This window comes from Delphinus delphis, chromosome X, assembly GCF_949987515.2.
Source record: "Delphinus delphis chromosome X, mDelDel1.2, whole genome shotgun sequence".
Classification (NCBI taxonomy): domain Eukaryota; kingdom Metazoa; phylum Chordata; class Mammalia; order Artiodactyla; family Delphinidae; genus Delphinus; species Delphinus delphis.
In genome coordinates this window covers 14369770-14385230 of record NC_082704.1, presented here as the reverse complement: position 1 = coordinate 14385230, position 15461 = coordinate 14369770, and the positions used below count along the sequence as shown (strand labels likewise).

Below are 15461 nucleotides of genomic sequence, written 5' to 3'. Positions count from 1 at the left end.
ATTTTCAAATGTGGAATGAATAGATAACACCCAGATGTACTTGTGTGATTATAGATAAAATAGTTAGATACTAGCTAGCAGTGGAATAAAACTATTAAAATCCAAACCCACTGGAAAAACTAAACTAGTACAGTAATCTACTTGGTGGGCACTATCATGGATGAAAAGTGGAGCTGACCTCAAAGTGCTAGAAACAAATGACCACATATTTCATCCATTCAACAAAGATCGGATCAAAAAGGGAAGGGAGCGCTCGCTTCAGCAGCACATATACTAAAATTGGAACGATACAGAGGAGGTTAGCCTGGCCCCTGTGCAAGGATGACACGCAAATTTGTGAAGCGTTCCATATTTTTAAGCAACCTAAATGTCCATCTATGGATGAATGGATAAAGAAGATGTGGCACATATATACAATGGAATGTTACTCAGCCATAAAAAGACAGGAAATTGAGTTATTTGTATTGAGGTGGACAGACCTAGAGTCTGTCATACAGAGTGAAGTAAGTCAGAAAGAGAAAAACAAATACCGTATGCTAACACATATATATGGAATCTAAGAAAACAGTACTGATGAACCTAGTGGCAGGGCAGGAATAAAAACGCAGACCTAGAGAACGGACTTGAGGACACAGGGTGGCAAGGGAAAGCTGGGACAAAGTGAGAGAGTAGCACTGACGTATACACACTACCAAATGTAGAATAGATAGCTGGTGGGAAGCAGCCGCATAGCACAGGGAAATCAGCTCGGTGCTTTGTGACGACCTAGAGGGGTGGGATAGGGAGGGTGGGAGGGAGACGAAAGAGGGAGGGGATATGGGGATATATGTATACATATAGCTGATTCACTTTGTTGTACAGTAGAAACTAACACAACATTGTAAAGCAATTATACTCCAATAAAGATGTAAAAAAAAAAGGGAAATTTCTTTCAGAAAATCCAAGTAGAATTCAGTAAATGCACAATGAAGGATCATGATTTTGCATTTATTCCATAGGAAAATAAACAATATACTTCAGGCTTCCTTATGTTTATACAAGTATACTCCATAGTTTCTTTGATGTCTTCAGTATAAAGGCACACTAATACCAGTTTTTAATAGGGAGTAAGAGTGATATAGTGAATATTTAATTTTGAGGAGTTGGCAAAAAGATTATTTTTAAGTTTACTTCAAAGGAAAAGGATGAAATAATAAAAGATGAAAGACTGATTCATGTTCTCAGTGCTAGTTAATTTAGAAGACTCCACAGTCCCATTTTTATCTGATGACTGCAATCTTTCTAAGATAATTGATCTAGGTTTCTGATTTATTGCATTTGCTGTCACTCATTGTATTGTTTGCCAGATTAGAAGTGTTTGATATAAGTTTATGCACTAGGTATAATTTCAACATGTCATCTAGTCTTTGTTTACCTTTCACTGTCAGTTGATGGCTTAAAATTAACTCTCCAGGAAATCTTAATTCACTATTATCTAACTGCTGCATTAAAAAATAATGAGGGGGCTTCCCTGGTGGCGCAGTGGTTGAGAGTCCGCCTGCCGATGCAGGGGACACGAGTTCGTGGCCCGGTCCGGGAAGATCCCACATGCCGCGGAGCGGCTGGGCCCGTGAGCCATGGCCGCTGAGCCTGCGCGTCCGGAGCCTGTGCTGTGCAACGGGAGAGGCCACAGCAGTGAGAGGACTGCGTACCTAACACACACAAAAAAAAAAAATTAGGGAGGGGCTTCATCACCTATCATTTCAAACATAATTCCATAAACCCTACACACTCAGAGCTACAGCATGATTAGTTTGGTTGGATTCTAAATTATTGAGTCCAGTTCATAACAATTTCACAAAAATAATATTGCAAGTCCCATGAACCAGATTCACTTCCTGGAATTAGGAAAACAGGAAGTACTTCTAAAACAAGTCTAAGGACATCAGTGGTATTCACAGTATCAAATGGATGAGTACAATAATATCAAATCCAATAGCAGATAGGAAAATGTTCTTATTTGGTGGGATTGGTACCTTTTGTGTTTGTGACAAAGTAAAACAGGCAATAAATACAAGTCCAAGTACCTGCTACAGAGCTAACAGAAGGGATGTTTAGCCGTGGGCCCTGGAGAGTACATATGCCTCAACTGTAAATCAGGAGGAAATACTAGAGTAAGTGCATAGAAGGAAGTTTGTTTCCAGCTTTCTCAGTGACTTGTTTTTCATAGAGAGAAGTTGAAAAATCTACAAGAGGGGATGACCCATGAAATTCAAGGAACAGAGCAATGATATCTCAGAAAGTAACAATTTGCTTCAAAAGAAGTTTCTAAGAAGCTGTGGTGAGTAATGCATTACTCAGAAGCTGTTAACCCACAATTCCCACTGAGGGCAAGTCTGCTGGGAGCGCCCCCCTCCATCAAGTTACAGAGCAGGGACTTTTGTGTTTCAATTCAAACAAGCTTATCAAGACCACAGTGGTTCAGGAAATAGGCGACAAAGGAAAGTACAATAAATAAAGTGCTCTTCACAATGAAATTTGTCAAACTTTTTGAGAAAAGTAACTATCAAAAGAATTTTGCATAATACCTTACCCCAGGGGGTTGAAATCAAAGTTTCACAAATTCTTAATCTTCCTATGAAGCTGGAAAAAAAGATGTAGCACATAGCAGTACAAGAGCGCAACATCATTCATTCATTCATTCAATAAACATTTATTTAGCACCTACTATGTGTAAAATTCTGTGTAAAACATAGAGGATACAAAATCACGGAAGACACGGTGTTGGCCCCCAAGAGGTGTGTTGGAGGGAGACAGGCAAATAAACCCATGATTCCAGTCAAGTGTAGGGAGCCCTAGGGTGTATCTGCACAGGGATTACCCCCACCTTCATTCTGTTCCCTCCAGGCATCCTTTCTCATCTATTCCCCCAAAATGTATAGATGGAAATAGAAAATTCTAGAAAAAGGAAAGGTAGAGAGGGTTATGAAATGAGCAGAAACCCAGAATGTAGCAAATTGACCAGATCTGGTTTTGTCAACAAATAAATTGCAAGGAAAAAAAAAAAGAGGGAGGGGAAACAGATTAAAAGAGATCTAGAAAAACATAAAAACCAAATGTAATGTGTGAAGTTCGTCTAGATCCTGATTCAATCAAATCAAAAGTTATAGGACACAGGGAAAATTGAACACTATCTGGATATTTGATATTAAGGAGTCATTGTCAAATTTTTTTTAATTAGTTAATTATTTATTTATTTTTGGCTGCTTTGGGTCTTCGTTGCTGCGCGTGGGCTTTTCTCTAGTTGCAGTGAGCGGGGGCTACTCTGTTGCGGTGCGTGGGCTTCTCATTGCGGTGGCTTCTCTTGTTGCGCAGCATGGGCTCTAGGCCCACAGGCTTCAGTAGTTGTGTCTCACGGGCTCTAGAGCGCAGGCTCATTAGTTGTGGTGCACGGGCTTAGTTGCTATACGGCATGTGGAATCTTCCTGGACCAGGGCTCGAACCCATGTCTCCTGCATTGGCAGGTGGATTCTTAACCACTGTGCCACCAGGGAAGCCCATTGTCAAATTTTTTAAGTGGATAATGGTATTGGAGTTTTCCTTTTTTTTTTTTTTTTGAGTCCTTATCTCTTAGAGACTGATACCAAAGTATTTACAGATGAAGTGATAGGATGGTAGAGATTTGCTTTCAAATGATCCAATAGGGGGAGGGGAATGTGGCAGGGCATAGAATAAACATGATTTTTTTTTTTATTTTGGCTGCGCCGGGTCTTAGTTGTGGCACACAGGATCTTCGTTGCGGCATGCAGACTTCTTAGTTGTGGCATGCAACGGCATTCAGACTTCTTTGTTGCGGGCATGCAGACTCTTAGTTGCGGCATGCGTGCGGGATCTAGTTCCCTGGCCAGGGATCAAACCCCGGCCCCTTGCATTGGGAGTGTGGAGTCTTACACACTGGACCACCAGGAAAGTCTCAGAATAAACATGATTGACTATGTGTTAATAATTTTTGAAGCTAGGAGACAGTTACCTGTGGTTCATCATATTATTCTCTTTACTTCGTGTATGTTTGAAATTTTCCATATTCAATAAATCAACTTAGGGAGTTAGAGGAGGCTTCCCAAAGGAGATGTGAAGTGAGTTTTGAAGGTGGACAAGAGCTATCTAGCTTAACAAACAAAAAGGCCATCATCTCATTGCAAAGAACTTGGAGATAATAGTACCTTTTTTAAAAATAACTTTTAAAAACTGTGAAGTATATTGTGCATATAATAATGTATTTAAGGCAAATACACAGTTTAAAGAATCAAAATAAAATGGAAATCTGTGACCTACCACCCAGCTGAAGAAAGAATGCCTTCAAAGCCTTCCATGCCACTCCTCAGCTTAACGTCCTCTTCTTTCCACCTCCAAGAGCAAACCACTCTCCTGAATTCTGTGCTAATTATTCCTTGCTTATGTTTAGAGGTTTTATCACATGTGTTTATCTCCAACCAATAAGGTATTACTTAGTTTTACCTTCTTTTGAACTCCATATCAATGGAATTATACTGCATATGTTCTCTGACTTACTTTGTTCAACGTTATTTTTGAGATTTACCTGTGATATTGGGTATACTTGTAGATTATTCTTTTTGTTTTTGGTATTCCATTTTATGGATATGCCATAATTTATTCAGCCATTCTACTACAGATAGACATTTGAGTTGTTTTCAGTTTGGGGCAGTTTGGTACTGTAAGTAATCATCTATATGTCTTTGGAGCACAGACGCAAGCGTTTTCCTAGGGGATAATGGCTTAAGAGTGGAATTTATGGGTAGGATTAAGATTGCTTTTTTGAGATGTCAGCTGATTACATCATCTCATAATGGAAGGAGACTGTCAACTCCACTGTCACTCAGCCAATGGTGTTAACAGCTCTCAATAATGTCTCTTCGTAGAACTCAGCATTGAAAAAGGTGTTCCATGAGCATAGTTTAGCAACATGTATCTTGCACCATGTGGGGGAGAAAAAAGTTGAACTTAGGTACCATTTGCTGCAAAGCAGGGACAGTTCTTCAGGCTTCATCATAGCTGGAGTAAAATATCCCTCAAGAATATTCCCATCCCTTTGTTTTAAATCCCAGCTCACCAAGCAGATTTCTGAAGTGTATTTCCCAGCAATCTTGATATCAGGAAAAGGGAGTGCTCTGGATAACACGGTACTCAAGCAGCCTATTTATAGGAAAGGGATTGCCTCTATTGGAGGACAAGATGCTGAAGTATGAAACTGGCTGACGACAGTGAGAATGGAAATGTAAAAATTGCATGGCAATTCCTTAGGACCCTAAGAGGTCAAGAGTTTAACCTTAGGGTCTAAGAATATGGTGATGCCATTAACAGACATAAAATAGTCAAAAGGACAGGTTTGAGGCGGGGTGGGGAGCAGAACTGGAAGTGATGACATTAGCATATACCAGATGTGCAGGGCCCTTGGGACATCCAGGTAAAGATGGCCAGTTGCGAGCCTGGAAATCAGGTCTGGAGCTCATGCGGAAAGTCGGAACCAGAGATACACGTTTAGAAGTCATTCACATAAGCCTGAAATGACATTACTAAGAGAGAGAATGCAGAACAAGAAGAATTTTGAGCACAGGATCTTGAGGGCATACCTATATTTAGGAAATAAGAAAAAGAAGAAGAGCCAGTAAAGGCAACACAAGAGACTGTCAAAGAAGTAGGAGGAGAACCAAGAACATAGAAGGCAAAGGAAGAAAGTGAGAACTGAAGGCTGAGGAAAGTGAAAGTTTAGGCGTAGGTCCTTGAAAGCTGTGGGGATTCACCTAGAAATAAACAAAAAAAGAGGTCGATAATAAAGAAAGCTACCAACTATTCAGCACCTATTATGAGGCAGTCACTATGACAAGAACTTTGCCTAGATTATGTTTTTATCATGGTAGAATCTATACAGCATAAAATTTACCATCTTAACTATTTTTAAGTGTACATTTAAGTGGTATTAAACACATTCACATTGTTGCGCAACCATTACCACCATCCATTGCCAATACTCTGTTCATCTTGTAAAACTAAAACTATTAAATAATAACTCCCCATTCTCCCCTCCCCTCAACTCCTAGCAACCATTATTACACTTTCCATCCTTATGATTTTGACTATTCTAAGTACCTCATATTCGTGGAATCATACAGTATTTGTCTTTTTGTGATTGGCCTATTTCACATAGTATAGTGTCCTCAAGATTCATCCATGTTGTAGGTTGTCACAGAATTTTCTTCCTTTTTAAGGCTGAATAATATTCCATTGTATGCATATACCACTATGAGATAACAGAAAATATATATATTGGTCTCTACCCCTGGTTCCTGGCACAGGACCCCTGAAACCCTTGTAAAATCCTAACTGATAAGAGTACAAGGAGCATCTTGTGTTCTAATATTTGGTCTTTGACCCCTGTTCCTGACACAAGGCTCCTAAATCCCCTGGAACTTCCTGGATGATAGGAGTGTCATTTTTTTTTAATTTTTATTTATTTATTTATTTTTTGCTGTACGCGGGCCTCTCACTGTTGTGGCCTCTCCCGTTGAGGAGCATAGGCTCCGGATGTGCAGGCTCAGTGGCCATGGCTCGCGGGCCCAGCCGCTCCGCGGCATGTGGGATCTTCCCAGACCGGGGCACGAACCCGTGTCCCCTGCATCGGCAGGAGAACTCTCAACCACTGCGCCACCAGGGAAGCCCGTTTTTTTTTTAAATATTTATTTATTTATTTGGCTGGGCCGGGTCTTAGTTGTGGCATGTGGGCTCTTAGTTGCAGCATGCATGTGGGATCTAATTCCCTGACCAGGGATCGAACCTGGGCTCCCTGCATTGGGAGCATGGAGTCTTAACCATTGGACCACCTGGGACGTCCCAAGTCATTTGTTCTCTGATGAGGCAACTCTTGGTGGGCTCCTGGATGGGGGCTGGTCACCAGAAAGACCACGCCATGATTAGAAACTTGGAATTTTCAGCCCCACCCTCACTTCTCTGGAGAGGGGAGAGGGGCTGGAAATGGAATTAATAATTGATCATGCTTACATGATGAAACCTCCGCAAAAATCCCAATAGTAGGGGGTAAAGGGAGCTTCCAATGAGAGGTGGTATGTCATTGTAGTTTTGATTTGCATTTCCCTAATGATTAGTGATGTTGAGCATCTTTTCATGTGTTTATTGGCCATTTGTATTTTTCTTTGGAGAAATGTTTATTCAAGTCCTTTGCCCATTTTTGAATCGGGTTGCTTGTTTTCTTTGTTGCTGAGTCTTAGAAGTTCTCTGTATATTCTTGGTATCAGATATATGATTTTTAAATATTTTCTCCCATTCTGTGGACTGCCTTTTTATTCTGTGGATAGTGTCTTTTGATGCACTAAAATTTTTAATTTTCATTGAAGTCCAGTTTGTCTATTTTTTTCTTTTGTTACCTGTGCCTTTGATGTCATATACAAGAAACCATTACCAAATCCAATGTCATGGAGCTTTTGTCCCATGTCTTCTAAGAGTTTTATTGTTTTACGTCTTACATGTAGATCCCTGATCCATTTTGAGTTAATTTTTATAAGCCTATATTATTTTGAATGGTCTCAACAGCACTGGGAGGTAGATAGTATTGGTTTTCCTATTTTACAGAAGAAGAAACAAATTTGAAATGGTGAATACCTTGTCCAAGGCCACAGAGATGGTAAGAGGAGTCAGAATTGAAACCCATGTTTGTAGAACTCTAAAGCTCAGGTCTTTGCCATATATCATAGGGTCAAGGCTTGGCCAAGATTAGCAGGAAATTATAACAAAATTAACCAGCAGCGGACTTTTACTTGAGAGTGGGAGGTGTGGGGTTTTCCCAGGGCCTGGGATTGGCCAGAGGACTTCAGAGCTCAGTTCTGGTGTGACAACATAAGTTCAGTTGGGAAGTGAGCGTAGCCAAGAGAATGGGATGGTGTGGGGAGCGGGGGTGGGGGACAGGGGGAGGTGAGAAGGGAGCCGCAAGGCATAGAAAGAATTTGGACGCCTAGATGAGGTCTAGATGAAGTGTAGAAGGTTGTGGTGAAAATGGGAGTTTCAGAGTTTGCAGTGAAATCTTGGGAGATGTAGCACTCCCCAAACTAGCCATACTCATTCACACACACCCTGACTTTGCCTGGCTAAGTCCTACTCGTCCTTCAGGTCTCAGCTTGGATGACCCCGTCTGGATCAGATGCCCCTTGTCTGTGCCCTCCCCCACAGCCCTCAGTGCTTAATTGTAATTGTACTGACTACCTTTTATTATAGCTGAGAGCTTGCTTCTCTCCTTCTGACAGACGGTGAGCTTTCTGAGGGCAGACCAGTTTCTTACTCATCTCCCTATCCCCAATGCCTACTATAGGGCCTGACCCAGAATAGTTGCTCAGTAGGTATTAAGAAGCAGTATGGCGCTATATATAGAACGGGTAACTAATAAGGACCTACTGTATAGCACAGGGAACTCTACTCAATACTCTGTAATGATCTATATGGAAAAGAATCTAAAAAAGAGTGGCTATATGTATATGTATAACTGTTTCAGTTTGCTATACAGCAGAAACTAACACAACATCGTTAATCAACTAAACTCCAATAAAAATTAATTTAAAAAAAGAAGCAGGGACTTCTCTGGTGGCACAGGGGTTAAGAATCTGCCTGCTAATGCAGGGGACACGGGTTCGAGCCCTGGTCCAGGAAGATCCCACATGCCGTGGAGCAGCTAAGCCCGTGCGCCACAACTACTGAGCCTGCGCTCTAGAGCCCACGAGCCACAACTACTGAGCCTGCGTGCCACAACTACTGAAGCCCGCTCACCTAGAACCCGTGCTCCGCAACAAGAGAAACTGCTGCAATGAGAGGCACTCGCACTGCAACGAAGAGTAGCCCCCGCTCGCTGCAACTAGAGAAAGCCCAGCCTGTGCACAGCAACGAAGACCCAACCCAGCCAAAAATAAAAATAAATTAATTAATTAAAAAAAAAAGCAGCAGTATGGCTACATGCAATGTGGTATTTTGGATTGGATTTTGGAACCAAAAAAGGATATTAGTGGGGAAACGGGTGATATCCAGATAAAGTCTATAGTTTAGTTAAGGTTTCTGATAGTTAACAATCTATAGTTTAGTTAATAATAGTACCAACATTAGTTTCTTACTTGTGACAAATGTAGATTGGTTATGTAAGATGTTAACATTAGGGGAAGCTGGGTATGAGGTATATGCGAACTCTCTGACCTATCTATGCAACTCTTCTCTAAGTCTAAAATTATTTATTTATTTATTTATTTAGGATGCGTTGGGTCTTTGTTGCTGCATGTAGGCTTTCTCTAGTTGCGGCGAGCAGGCTTCTCATTGTGGTGGCTTCTCTTGTTGCAGAGCATGGGCTCTAGAGCACAGGCTCAGTAGTTGTGGTGCATGGGCCTAGTTGCTCTGCGGCATGTGGGATCTTCCCGGGCCAGGGCTCGAACCCGTGTCCCCTGTGTGGGCAGGCACATTCTTAACCACTGCACCACCAGGGAAGTCCTAAAATTATTTTAAAATGAAAAGTTTATTTAAAACAAACCAAACAAAAACAGAAGCAGTATCGTGTAGTGGTTAGGATGGCAGGCTCGGTGACCTTAAAAAACAACAGTTGACCATTGAACAACAGGGGATTGAACTGTGTAGGTCCACTTATACATGGATTTTTTTTCCAGCAGTAAAATACTGTAGTATTACACAATCTGAGGTGGCTGAACCCACGGATTTGGAACCACAGATACAGAGGCACTGAAAATATGGAGGAACTGTGCATATATAGGGCTGACTATAAGTTATACTCGGATTTTTGACTGTGCTGGAAGGCCAACACCTCTAACACCTGAGTTGTTCCAGGGTCAACTGTATTTGCGTTTCCTGAATCTCTGTTTCCTTATCTGCAAAATGAGTATCTTCTTGATAGGCTTGTATGTGTATGCATGCATACAGATTTTATTATCTATCTATATATGTATATATTACAGATCTATGTCTGTGTATACACAACTAATATTTACAGGATGTCAGCCACTGTTCTAAGTGTTTTACATACATTAACTTATTTTAATCTTCTTACAACCCCGTGAGGTAGGATTTAGCATCATCATTGTTATCATCCCCCTTTCACAGATGGAGAGTTCGAGGCACAGAGAAGCTATGCAACTTGTCCAAGGTCAACAGGGAGGAAATGGTACAGCTGAACCATGAACTTAGGCAGTCTGGCTCCAGAGCTGTGTTACCTCCCTTTAAGCTTAACTGAGTTAATACATGTAAGGCACTTAGTACAATGCCCGGGACCGAGTAAGCACTCAAAAAGTGGTAGCTATTATTTAATCAACCCTGAAGGGCAAGTCTAAGGTGTGATTCAACCAGTGAATGCCACGATGGGATGGAGGTAAAGAGCATAGAGGTTTATAAAAATAAAAGTTCAAGCCAGGGAGATAGGAGGTTAGAAGGGACTCAATAAAAAGTGAAGAAGGGTTTTATGTTTTGTTTTGTTTTCTCCTCATTCACAGCAACTTCTATTCACTCAACCAGGTATAAAAAGAGCTAAAAGTCTTCTCTAATGCTGAGGATTCTATTGCATTTCTGAGGATATTTTTATAATCTAAACGTGCAGGAATTTTTTCAGCCATTGATACTATAAAAAGTCCATTTTAATGAAGCATTTTTTCCAGTTGATTTTAAGTCACACGCAAAACTTGAAGCACTTTGTGACCAGTGTTCCCCAGCCAGGCTTCTTGAAGCCAAGAGCTCTAAAGAGCAGTTTGCTGCTACCAGCAATAGAGCTGGGGTTACTGTGTGTGCTCTGCAGGTCTCCAGCTGAACCTGGGGCTCCCTCTAGATCTGTAAAGGACATTAGAGGTCATCTAATCAGACCCCTTTCTTGTATATGTTAGCCAAACAGCAGCAAGGAAAATTAGTTGAGTCTTTGAAGGTCTAGAGCTAAAATCACTCATTTTCTAAATCATACACATACTGAGTGCTTATTCAGTGTTAAGCAATTGGGAAACAGAGATGAACAAAAAAATCTCTGACCTCTAGTTCCCTGTAGTCTGGTGAATAAGACAGAAATGTAAATCATAGAGTGTGATAGGTGTTATGAGAGGCGTGGATACAAGGCGTTGAAGTGACAGCTGTCCCTGGAGACTTCCAGGAAAGCTTCGCAGAAGAGGACACCCTCCAGCTGGGTGCTGCAGGCTGAAGAGGCAAGAGGCAGCATTGAGGGGGAGGTTGCGAGGGCGTCTTCCTGGACGGCCCCATGGCTCTCGCACTGCACTGCTCGCTATGTTAGGCGTGCCTCTGCCTCTAGACCCAGCCCACCCTGTCAGCTTCCAGCACTGCTCTTTAGCAAATAAAAACACAGGTCACCCAATTAAATTTGAATTTCATAGACAACAAATATCTTGTAGTCTAAGGACTCCCTGAGTGTATGTTTGGGACATCCTTATACTACAAAATATTTGTTGTTTATCTGCAGTTCGAATTTAACTGGGTGTCTTGTATTTCATCTGGCAACCCTACTGAGAGTAAATGTTCAATAAATCTCTGTGGGAGTAAGGGAGTGGCAGAAGGGAGAAAAGAAGAAAGGCAAGAAAGAAAGGAGCCAGTTCATCCACTGATGGCCTTAACATATTTCTCACTATTTTCTTTGTTTTTTCATTTTTTCCCCGGTTTTATTGAAATATAATTGACATATAACACTGTATAAGGTTATGGTGTATAACATAATGATTTGATATATGCAGTTATTGGGACATGGTCACCACAATAAGTTTAATTAACATCCATCACCTCACATAGTTACAATTCGTTTTTCTTGTGGTGAGAACTTTTACGGTCTATCCTCTTAGCAGCTTTCAAATATACAAAACAGCGTTATTAGCTATAGCCATCATGTTGTACGATACATCCCCAGCACGATTTTCAGTTCTATGTAGTACAAGGTAAACAGTTGTTTCCCCCTTTTTTGTTAAAAAGCCTGCCCTCCTGTGGTAGAAAAAAAGTATTAGTCCAGAAGCCTTAATTCTGGTCTTCCAGCACATTGGGGCAAAAGGCTCCACAGAGGTGGGCGATCTGGAAAGGAGGATGTGATGCTAGGAGTGTGTTTGCTTGTTTGTTTGTGTGGGGACAGGGGAGGAATGAACAAAAGATGAATAGGCTTTATGTCTCAGATACCAGGAGAGTATTGTTAAAGCAGCTTTTTAAAACGGTTTAAAACGCATTTGTAACTCTGTGCAAGCCAACATAATCTGTTTCCAAGCTATTTTGGTGAGAAAATATTTTAAGAAGCTGCCTAAAATTCGTCCAGTAGAATATTTAAATTGAGACACACTTTCTAAATGGTAAAGTACTATTTAAATGCTGCCAATTAAAAGCCACCATGCGGGAAGTTCCCTGGTGGTCTAGTGCTTAGGACTCGGCATTTTCACTGGCATGGCCCGGGTTCAATCCCTGGTCGGCGGAACTGAGATCCTACAAGCCACGCGGCGTGGCCAAATTAGTTAATTATTTTCAAAAGCCACCATGGTGACCTTGGATGTGAGGAAAGCCTGGTTTGTGTGCCTCTCCTGGTCGTGAACCTTAGCAGGTAGCCCAGTCCCCATGGAGTCTCCTCCCCAGTCCTCCTAACCCGGTGGCGGTGGTCCATTCTCTCCAACCATGAGAAGAAGAACAGATGAGGTTGCTCTTCGCCTCAGCTCCAAACCTTAAGTGCTGCCATCATCCGAGGTGAGTCCATGGTTCCTTTATCTCCTCTCCTCCAGGGCTTCACTCACAACCTTACACACATGCCCATGGACATAACTTTGGCTTTGCCATCTCCGGGTACACCTCCTCTTCTGACATCTCCAACTCCAAAATCTCACTCTCAGACTGGACCACGACTTTCTGTCCTTCCCACTTTCTCACTGTCCCACTGAACCTATTCTTTGAACCTCCAGTAGACTTTCAGAACCGAGAGCTGTCCCTCTTTTCCCAGCCCCTCCAGCCCCGTCTGACTTCACGTCCTTCCCTCACCCTGGACGCCTCACATGACCACTTGAACTGCGTTCTCACCAGCGACTGAACGCCTCAGCCTCTGTCTGTCAGGCAGGCCCCCGACTCTGCCTCAGTCTGACCATCTGTCTGCCCCCCACTCCAGGAGGACGACCATAGCTGAAGCAAGTGGTACAGGGGGGCAGGCAGGTGCCAGTCCACAGTTACGATGGCCCAGCTCAGCTCAGCCTCCAGAGCCTTTACCTGTCCTTCATCAGCTACTTCTCCTCGTCATCCTTCAGCTATTCCCAACCTTCTATGCCTCCAAGTATCAGCTTCCTCATCAACAAGCTGGGGTGGTAATGTCTATCCTGAAGGTTGTTGTGAAGAATAACTGAGGTATGAACATAAATGGCCTGGCACATTGCAGGCCATTCATATACATATCTTGTTAATTGCCACTTTTCTAACACCCAACACTATTTGCATTTCCCTCACTCTAAACAAATGACCTTGTCTCACAGAGAAAAGAGAAGTCATGGGGTACAGGGAAGGTGGGGAGCCGTACCCTCCTGAACCTACAAACTTGACCGACACCCACCCACCCACCTGTACTAACCTGCCTCTAGTCTCCAAGAAGGAGGGGCCACTCCTCTTTACCCAGGCTAGTTCCTCCCTTGTGTGTCAGACACTCACTCAATCCACCCCTTTTCTCACCTGTATCTTCCCCCCTCCCTGCCCCATCGCCTCAGCTCATACTCATGCTCAAATCAAATCTTTCCCATTTTAAAAAAATTCTCTCTTGGCTCTAAATCATATCCCTCATTCCTTTCACAGTCAAGCTTCTTCAGAGAGTTGTCTGTACTCATTGTCTCCACTTCTTCACCTCCCACTGACTTCTCCCCCCAGCGCAAATTGCTCTCTGCCCTCATATCTCCAGCCTGGTCTTCTACTGTGGGCTATAGAGCCCTTATCACTACTGGGGCTAAGGGCCCTTTAAGAGTAAACCCACACACTTACAAGAAACATCCATTTCTTTTCCCGTTTATCTACAGGACAAGAAATTCATCAGGCGCTGGTACTAGCTCTTCTGCTCCTAACCCCTCTGCCGAGTTCAGAATTGCCCGGCATCACTTCTTAGCTATGTGATCTGGATTAAGTTACTTGACCTCATTAGTAAAATGCGATTAATAATGGTGTCAACCTTAATAGGTTGCAGTGAGGATGAAATGAGATAATCCATGTAAAGTGCTTAGTGCATAGCCTGGTGCATACATGGCCAACACTCACTATGTTTTATAGTCAGCCTGGGGCTGGGTTCTGGCTCTACCGCTCCCTGCTGGTGTGCCCATTAGCGAGTTATTTAACCTCTCTGAGCCTCAGTTCTCTCCTCTGTAAAACGGGGGAAACAGTAGTACCTACCACTGAGGGCTAAGCTGGACGTTCAATAAGAGGACATGTATAACACTTAGAAGAGTGCTCCAAAATGATGATACTATTATCCCCAGAAAGGCAAGGAATGCATTTGTGAGCCTGTCAGAGCACAGCCATCTGGATCTCATTCCTGATTCCCCTTGCAATATACTAGACACATGTATACATGCTCCTTGAGGCCAGCCAGGAAATGGGAAGCACCATCAGGACAACAAATGTCACCTGGTGCAGCCCAGTGTCAAACTGCTTCAGGGGCAGCTCTTTGTGCAGGGATAAAAGCTCGTTCAGCGAACTCTGGCTGTGTGATTTCTTACAGCTGTGCATTGCTACGTGACACCCCCCTGAGGTCCAAGTGGCCTCTCCTGGAGTGTCAGCATCCTGTTCTTTCTTATCTTGAAACTGTCTTTGAGGCCCTAAACAAGGATCTGCTGTTCTGATTTTTAAATAGATGAAAAGAAAAAACGTTATTAACCCTTAACAGTCTGTCCCCTACTGCGGCTATGAAGTCAACTGCCTTTTGTACGTCTCAAACAGGCGCTCCGCACTGCCCGCAAATCCTACTCCTTCTCTCGGGTCAACTTGTGCTTTCATTTTCCCCGACGATGTTCTCAAACTCTCGTCACTCTTCTTAAATCTCCCACCTTGCCATCTCCCCAAACCTCCCCTCCCCCTTCATCTCTCAATGGATGACCATACCTCCTACTTCAGAGAGCAAATTGAAGCCATCAGATGCAAAACACTCATACAACGTTGATAAATCTGATTGTCAGTATGTTCTGTCCCCCTCCTTCTGGCCCTGTCAGCAGCATTTGACACAGTCACTTCCTCTCCTTGATACACTTTCATCCTTGTTTCTAGATGCTACAGTCTCTTTGTTCCCCTTTTCCCTTAGTGGCTTCTGTTCTTCACCCTCCATTGCTGGTTTCTCATCATCAATTCAACTTTTAACGTTTGAGAGCCCCACGGCTCTGTCCTTGGACCTCTTCTCTTGTCATCTACCTTTACTTCCTTGATGATTTCAT

At 42.6% G+C, this 15461-nt stretch overlaps 1 non-coding gene across 1 annotated transcript; it reads left to right on the top strand.

Annotated features, from left to right (window-relative positions):
- Positions 1-249: 249 nt before the first annotated feature.
- On the top strand, positions 250-356 carry LOC132419132 (U6 spliceosomal RNA). Its single transcript, XR_009518139.1, has one exon. It is a non-coding gene; the product is annotated as a U6 spliceosomal RNA (small nuclear RNA).
- Positions 357-15461: the final 15105 nt, after the last annotated feature.